We start from the raw sequence: 9,461 nt of genomic DNA on the forward strand, positions 1-9,461 counted from the left end.
CCTATAATGCACAGAACAGCCCCAACAAATGCCAGCAACATCCCTCCAAGTTGTGATAACCCAAAATACCTCCAACCCTTACCAAGTGTCCCCTGGGGAGCATAGTTACCACCCCTACCATGGATGAGAACCACAGCTCTAGGGTATAATATTTCATAAACAGTAATTGTGCTATGGGTTTTCATATCAGATGGATTTGTGTTTGCATCCTGACTTTACCACTTACATGTATGATCATAAGGAAGGAACTTCAAGAATCCTGTCTATAGGCACCAGGAATACAGCCATAGCTTCAAGGTGGTGGGGGTAGGTTTTACCCCCTACAACCTTCTCAGAGTCCTCCTGCCCTCAGGCCTTACTGAAGAAGCATACCACCTAAAACAAGACAGGTTGCTTGCTATGCCAAGACTACTTCAAGACAAGTCCTCTTGATCTCATCCCCCTTTAAACTAGATTTTACTGTCCATATGATACTCATAAGTATAAATACAGTCAGTCCAGAAGCACTGGCATTGTCTCTGGAATAAAATGGGAAGAAAGGGAGGCAGACATTATTATCCCTCAGAATTTACTGAATTATTGTGTTCCAACCAGCTTGCAGCTTCTAGTATCTGCATCTCAACTATTGTCAGATGAATGCTCTGCAGGGACATATATGGCAGGCTGGACATACTAGGGACGGACCACTAAGCCAGAAGCAGGCCTTACCCAACTGAGAGGTAAGGGAGCTGGGGTATTTATATTCCCACTCTCTGCCATTCTTGATTAATCCTGAGAGATGTGTGCTACCATTTCTGAGATCTCAGCCACCCACAGTAATAACTAGCTTAAAACATCCACTGTTGACTGTATCCCCTGGATCACTTCATCCCTCTGCCCCTCCCCGTACCTTCCAAATAAATCACTTGCATTTATTCTTTGTCATGTCACTAAAAGGAAAGTATAAATTACTTTCTAGTAAGTTACTCTAGGGTACAGAATTTCAGGGAGTGATTAAACGTGCAGAGTTCTCAACCCCACGTGCTGTGCTGTGCTCAGTCACTCAGTTCTTTCAGACTCTGCGTCCTGTAGCCCACCTGGTTCCTCTGTCCATGGGGATTCCCCAGGCAAGAAGACTGGAGTGGGTTGTCATGCCCTCCTCCAGGGGATATTTCCAACCCAGGGACTGAACCCAGTTCTCTCTCATTGCAGGTAGGTGCTTTACAGTCTGAGCCACCAGGGAAGCCCTCTCAACCCTACAGATTCTATTAAGTAATACTGAAGCAAGGGCTTCAAAACCCTGCATTGTAAAAAGTACCCTCACGTATTTGAAGTAGACAACTTTTGGAGAAGCTTTATTGTATGGTAGTTTCTAGAACAGATGAAAACTGTTTTTCATTTTAAATATTATACTTAGCATGTTTAAAGTGCCCCAAAATGTAAGCTGCTCTGATGACTACTTGGGCTGATTTCATCAGCAGTGTCAGCCTCAGAAGAAAAGTCAGATAATCCAGAATGATCAGAATAGGAAGCTGATAGAGACAGACATCATAGGCAGGGATATGGAAACATCTGGTGGCTATAACATTTAATGCCCTGTTCCAATGAATGGTTTTGTGACTACAGTAGACTATGAGACTTGAGTTGCTGTGTAAAATCTTAGCTAATGCTGTCTATAAAATGCTGGGAATAGAGTCCTTATAATAGCAAGATTTTCTGACATTTCCATACATGCAAAGCATAGCATGATGTCTGCTATAGTCAAGATCCAACAAATACATTGACTCAGTGGACAGAAGTTGCAGTGAAAGAATAGAAATACTAGAATCTGACAGTTGGCTAGATTTTCCAGATTTGGATGTTTGGATGGGGTAACATCAAGCTTAGTGATGGTGACAATTTTCAAGTTAATCCAAGCCTTTCATAGACAGTTACAAGATATGGTAGAGTCAACTGTTGGGGTCCCACCCAGCTTATGTGAGTGTGGGATGCTAAGAGCTCATAGATGGACATTTCTCTAGGAAGTTGTTCTCAGCTAGTGGGACCACCTCCTCTGGAAATGCTGTCCACAGGGGTGGCTCAAGACCAATGACTGAGCAATACTGGGATTCAAAAGCACAGATCCCTCACCTCAGGGTAGGGAATCTTATGCAGCCATTCAGTTCCAGAGCTTCGCTAGAGATCATGCTGAAATAGGCTTCAACTGAAGCCATCTCTCTGCTTACCTCCTTTGCCTGCCCTAATCTTCTCCCTCACCTCCTTAAAAATCTCTCTGGAAAGTCCTTCCTCAACAACCATCTACACAAGAATCCCTGTGCTTAGGAAACCTGACCTAAGGCATTTGGCTCCAGGAGTGAGGCTCAGATCTACATGTGTACATATCCATGCATGTAGACTCAATGATCACACCACATAATACACCACTGAGAAGTTGCTGGCCTGGTAGAGTAATGACTCCCTCAGGTCCTTAAAAATCTCTCTGGAAAGTCCTTCCTCAACAACCATCTACACAAGAGTCCCTGTGCTTAGGAAACCCGACCTAAGGCATTTGGCTCCAGGAGTGAGGCTCAGATCTACATGTGTACATATCCATGCATGTAGACTCAATGATCACACCACACAATACACCACTGAGAAGTTACTGGCCTGGTAGAGTAATGAAAAAAACACTTGAAGATGTAGCTGAAGTGCCAGCTCGAGATACCAGCAAGTGAGTCCACTATCCTTCAGGACATGTTACCAACCAATATCTACTACACGCTGCTGGGTTCCCACTAGTAGAATGCATGGATCTGGGAACCAAGAGGTGGAACTAGGAACACCCCTCAATGTGGGACAATTCTGTTATCCACTCATGCTCCAGTACTCTTCACAGAACAAAGGCTGATATGTGACTTGAGTTGAAATCACATCTGTGAACTTCTCCTGCTCTATCCTGCTTCCCTTGCCTTCCATACAGGTTCTTCCTCTGGACATTCTCTCACTGTCACTTTCATGAGAGTCCTCGCTAGCTCTGCTTCTAGGGAACCCAGGCTAGGGTAAGCACAAGGCATCTTGGTCCAAATAATACAAAAATCATCTTGTCCTTTGCTCTCCCTTTGACAGATGTTGGAGGGAAAATCTGATGCTTTGTTTGCTGAGTAATAAAACCGAGATACTGACAGGGTAAATAAATTATCTAAGATCACTTAGTAAGAAGCAAAGCTGATACTGATCCTGGATCAGACTCTAGAGGCCTCTTTCCACTGCAGCATCCCTGCTGGTTCCTCAGGCTAGCTAATACCCGGAATCACAGTGTTTTTATGCAGGATCTCACCATCCTCTTATTCTCCTAGGCCAGACAGTGTAGGAGGTGGAGGAAAACAAAAGACAATCATGAGTAGTATCTTGGATGGGTCACAGTAAGTTAGAAACCTCACTTTGGAAGTCTCCTTTCAGCCCTGGGAGGTGCTCTATCTGCTAAAGCAAAGGAAATAAAAGCAAAAATAAACAAGTGGTGTCGGGAGCCACGTTAGGCATTACTGACAAAATGGAGGCACAGCCCCAACTCTAAGTGGGACCTAATTAAACTTAAAAGCTTTTCCACAGCAAAGGAAAATCATCAACAAAATGACAACCTACTGAATAGAAGAAAATATTTGCTTATGATATGACCCTTATGAGGTTAATATCTAAATTATAAAAACAGCTCGTACAACTCAACATCAAAATAAAAAAGACCTGATTAAAAAATGAGCAGAAGAACTGAACAGACATTTTACCAGAGTAAATGTAGATGGCCAAGAGGCATGTGAAAAGATGCTAATTATTGGGAAATTTAAATCAAAACCATGAGATATTACCGCACACCTGGAAAATGGCTATCATCAAAAAGAATACAAATAACAAATGCTGGCAATAATGTGTAGAAAAGGAAACCTTCCTACACTGTTGGTGGGAATGTATCACCAAATTGATGCAGTCACTGTAAAGAATCTGCCTGCAAGGCAGGAGACCTGGGTTCAATCCCTAGATGGGGAAGATCCCTGGAGAAGGGAATGGCTACCCACTCCAGTATTCTTGCCTGGAGAATTCCATGGACAGAGGAGCTTGGTACACTGCAGTCAGTGGGGTAGGCAAAGGGTCGGACATGACTGAGTGACTAACACTTTTTCACTGTGAAACAGTATGGAAGTTTCTCAAAACACTAAAAGTAGAATTATATGACCATCCTGGTGTCACATACCCTCCTGGGGTAATATAATTCTACTCCTGAGTATATATCTGAAAAAAATATGAATTTGAAAAGACTCATGCACCAAAATACTCAAGCAGCTCTATTTAAAATTTCCAAGATATGGGAGCAACCTAAGTGTCCATCAACAGATGAATGGATAAAGATGCATTCTGTATGTCTATGTGTGTGTATATATATAATGAAATACTATTAAGCCATAAAAAAGATGAACTTTCACCATTTGCAACAACGTGGATGGACTTAGAGGGCATTATGCTAAGTAATGCCCTGAAAGACATGAAAGACAAATACTCCGACAGCACTTCTAGGTGGAATCTAAATGATGCCGCAAATCAGCGAATATAACAGAAAAGTCGACTTACAGATATAGAGAACAGACTAATGGTTACAAGTGGGGAAAGAAAAGGAGAGGGGCAAGAAAGAGCTAGGGGACCAAGAGGTACAAACTACTATATGTAAAATAAATAAGGCACAAGAATATATCATATGGCACAGGAAATATAGCTAATGTTTTATAATAACTACAATGAAATATAATCTTTAAAAATTGTGAATCACTATCTTGTACACTTATCACCTCCTCAATATTTTATATCTATTATACCCAGAAAAGTAAAAAGTTTGAGGCAGAAGTTACCTAAAAGACCAGTTTGGCAGTGAACATGAAGGAATAACTGGAAGGACTTAGGAATATCCTCTGCGTCTGCAGTTATGGCAGATCTGTTGTATTGCAAACTGCATGATCCTTCTCAAAGTCCCTTGACACTACTCACTTCCTGGACTCATGGCAGCTTGTTCTCCTATGGTTGACCAACCACCTCAGCACCCACCTGAAGTCAACCAGTCACTTGCCTTAGGAAAATCAAGGATGCCACCCCATTACCAGGCTAACTAGCTGCATACCTGGAATTTCTCTCTTTCGGCTACATGTACTCTGCTGCTGTTAAATCTCTTCAGTTGTGTCTGACTCTTTGTGACCCCTTGGACTGTAGCCCACCAGGCTCCTCTGTCCACAGAATTCTCCAGGAAAGAATGCTGGAGTGGATAGCCATTCCCTTCTTCAGGGAATCTTCCCAACTAACAGCCTAAGATAAAACATTATGCCTCAGGGCATGGAATCTGGCTGCCTCAGTTCGGTTCAGTTCAGTCGCTCAGTTGCGTCCGACTCCTTGCGACCCCATGAATTGCAACAGGCCAGGCCTCCCTGTTCATCACCAACTCCCAGAGTTCACTCAGACTCACGTCCATCGAGCCAGTGATGCCATCCAGCCATCTCATCCTCTGTCATCCCCTTCTCCTCCTGCCCCCAATCCCTCCCAGCATCAAAATCTTTACCAATGAGTCAACTCTTCACATGAGGTAGCCAAAGTATTGGAGTTTCAGCTTCAGCATCAGTCCTTCTAAAGAATACTCAGGACTGATCTCCTTTAGAATGGACTGGATGGATCTCCTTGCAGTCCAAGGGACTCTCAAGAGTCTTCTCCAACGCCACAGTTCAAAAGCATCAATTCTTCAGCGCTCAGCTTTCTTCACAGTCCAACTCTCACATCCATACATGACTACTGCAAAAACCATAGCCTTGACTAGATGGAACTTTGATGGCAAAGGAATGTCTCTGCTTTTAAATATGCTATCTAGGTTGATCATAACTTTCCTTCCAAGGAGTAAGCGTCTTTTAATTTCATGGCTGCAATCACCATCTGCAGTGATTTTGGAGCCCCCCAAAATAAAGTCTGACACTGTTTCCACTGTTTCCCCTTCTATTTCCCATGAAGTGATGGGACCAGATGCCATGATCTTTGTTTTCTGAATGTTGAGCTTTAAGCCAACTTTTTCACTCTCCTCTTTCACTTTCATCAAGAGGCTTTTGAGTTCCTCTTCACTTTCTGCCATAAGGGTGGTGTCATCTGCATATCTGAGGTTATTGATATTTCTCCTAGCAATCTTGATTCCAGTCTGTGCTTCCCAGCCCAGCGTTTCTCATGATGTACTCTGCATGTAAGTTAAATAAGCAGGGTGACAATATACAGCCTTGATGCACTCCTTTTCCTATTTGCAACCAGTCTGTTGTTCCATGTCCAGTTCTAAGTGTTGCTTCCTGACCTGCATACAGGTTTCTCAAGAGGCAGATCAGGTGGTCTGGTATTCCCATCTCTTTCAGAATTTTCCACAGTTTATTGTGATCCACACAGTCAAAGGCTTTGGCATAGTCAATAAAGCAGAAATAGATGCTTTTCTGGAACTCTCTTGCTTTTTCCATGATCCAGTGGATGTTGGCAATTTGATCTCTGGTTCCTCTGCCTTTTCTAAAACTGGCTTAAACATCTGGAATTTCATGGTTCACATATTGCTGAAGCCTAGCTTGGAGAATTTTGAACATTACTTTGCTAGCATGTGAGATGAGTGCAATTGTGTGGTAGTTTGAGCATTCTTTGGTATTGCCTTTCTTTGGGATTGGAATGAAAACTGACCTTTTCCAGTCCTGTGGCCACTGCTGAGTTTTCCAAATTTGCTGGCATATTGAGTGCACCACTTTCACAGCATCATCTTTCAGGATTTGAAATAGCTCAGCTGGAATTCCATCACCTCCACTAGCTTTGTTCGTAGTAATGCTTTCTAAGGCTCACTTGACTTCACATTCCAGGATGTCTGGCTCTAGGTGAGTGATCACACCATCATGATTATCTGGGTCATGAAGATCTTTTTTGTATAGTTCTTCTGTGTATTCTTGCCACCTCTTCTTAATATCTTCTGCTTCTGTTAGGTCCATACCATTTCTGTCGTTTATCGAGCCCATCTTTGCATAAAATGTTCCCTTGGTATCTCTAATTTTCTTGAAGAGATCTCTAGTCTTTCCCATTCCGTTGTTTTCCTCTTTTTCTTTGCATTGATCACTGAGGAATGCTTTCTTATCTTTCCTTGCTATTCTCTGGAATTCTGCATTCAGATGTTTATCTTTCCTTTTCTCCTTTGCTTTTCACTTCTCTTCTTATCACAGCTATTTGTAAGGCCTCCCCAGACAGCCCTTTTGCTTTTTTGTATTTCTTTTCCATGGGGATGGTCTTGATCCCTGTCTCCTGTATAATGTCACGAACCTCAGTCCATAGTTCATCAGGCACTCTATCTATCAGATCTAGTCCCTTAAATCTATTTCTCACTGCCACTGTATAATCATAAAGGATTTGATTTAGGTCATACCTGAATGGTCTAGTGGTTTACTCTACTTTCTTCAATTTAAGTCTGAATGTGGCAATAAGGAGTTCATAATCTGAGCCACAGTCAGCTCCCAGTCTTGTTTTTGCTGACTATAGAGCTTCTCCATCTTTGGCTGCAAAGAATATAATCAATCTGATTTCGGTGTCAACCATCTGGTGATGTCCATGTGTAGAGTCTTCTCTTGTGTTGTTGGAAGAGGGTGTTTCCTATGAACAGTGCGTTCTTTTGGCAGAATTCTATTAGCCTTTGCCCTGCTTCATTCTGTACTCCAAGGCCAAATTTGCCTGTTTCTCCAGGTGTTTCTTGACTTCCTACTTTTGCATTCCAGTTCCCTATAATGAAAAGGACATCTTTTTGGGGTGTTAGTTCTAAAAGGTCTTGTAGGTCTTCATAGAACCATTCAACTTCAGCTTCTTCAGCATTACTGGTTGGGGCATAGACTTGGATTACTGTGATATTGAATGGTTTGCCTTGGAAACGAACAGATCATTCTGTCGTTTTTGAGATTGCATCCAAGTAGTGCATTTCTGACTCTTTTGTTGACCAACATGGCTACTCCATTTCTTCTCAGGGATTCCTGCCCACCCACAGTAGTAGATATAATGGTCATCTGAGTTAAATTCACCCATTCCAGTCCATCTTAGTTTGCTGATTCCTAGAATTTCGACATTTACTCTTGCCACTTCTTGTTTGACCACTTCCAATTTGCCTTGATTCATGGACCTAACATTCCAGGTTCCTATGCAATATTGCTCTTTACAGCATCGGACCTTGCTTCTATCACCAGTCACATCCACACCTGGCTATTGTTTTTGCTTTGGCTCCATCCCTTCATTCTTTCTGGAGTTATTTCTCCACTGATCTCCAGTAGAATATTGGGCACCTGCTGACCTGGGGAGTTCCTCTTTCAGTGTCCTATCATGTTGCCTTTTCATACTGTTCATGGGGTTCTCAAGGAAAGAATACTGATGTGGTTTGCCATTCCCTTCTCCAGTGGACCACATTCTGTCAGACCTGTCCACCATGACCCCCTGTCTTGGGTGGCCCCAAGGGCATGGCTTAGGTTCATTGAGTTAGACAAGGCTGTGGTCCTAGTGTGATTAGATTGACTAGTTTTCTGTGATTATGGTTTCAGTGTGTCTGCCCTCTGATGACCTCTCACAACACCTACCGTCTTACTTGGGTTTCTCTTACCTTGGGCATGGGGTATCTCGTCACGGCTGCTCCAACAAAGCGCAGCCGCTGCTCCTTACCTTGGACAAGGGGTATCTCCTAACCACCGCCCCTTCTGACCTTGAACATGGAGTAGCTCCTCTTGGCCCTCCTGCATCTGTGCAGCCACTGCTCCTTGGACATGGGGTTGCTGCCTAAGTAGCTGAAAAAGAAACCAAGTGATGAAACTGCTGCTAGAAAACAATGTGGGAGGTAGCTGGGAAGATAAAAATCTTCTCCTCTGCCATGGACTATTTTTCCTCTTGTGTGTGTGCTCACTTGTGTCCAACTTTTTGTAACCTCATGGACTGTAGCATGCCAGGCTCCTGTCCATGGAATTTTCCAGGCAGGAATACTGGAGTGAGTTGCCATTTCCTTCTCCAGGGAATCTTCCTGACCCAGGGATCGAACTCATATCTTCTGCATGGGCAGGCGAAGTCTTTACCACTGTGCCACCTGGGATGCAAGTTTTTCCTGAGTCAATGAATCAAGGTTTAGAGAGACTATGACAGTCTCCTTTTCCTTTCCAAACTTTCCAAACAACTGCTTTTCATGTGATAGAGAAGGGGAAAGAAAAAGTTAAGAGATGTGCCTGCATGCTAATTGCTTCTATCTTGTCCTTCTTTTTGTGACCCCATGGACTGTAGCCCATCAGGCTCCTCTGTCCATGGGATTCTCCAGGCAAGAATACTGGAGTGGGTTGCCATAGCCTCCTCCAGGGGATCTTCCCAACTCAGATCGAGTGCTTGTCTCAAGTATCTCTTGCATTGGCAGGTGGGTTCTTTACCACTAGTGCCACTGAGGAAATATGATGATA

This window comes from Bos indicus, chromosome 3, assembly GCF_029378745.1.
Source record: "Bos indicus isolate NIAB-ARS_2022 breed Sahiwal x Tharparkar chromosome 3, NIAB-ARS_B.indTharparkar_mat_pri_1.0, whole genome shotgun sequence".
Taxonomy (NCBI): domain Eukaryota; kingdom Metazoa; phylum Chordata; class Mammalia; order Artiodactyla; family Bovidae; genus Bos; species Bos indicus.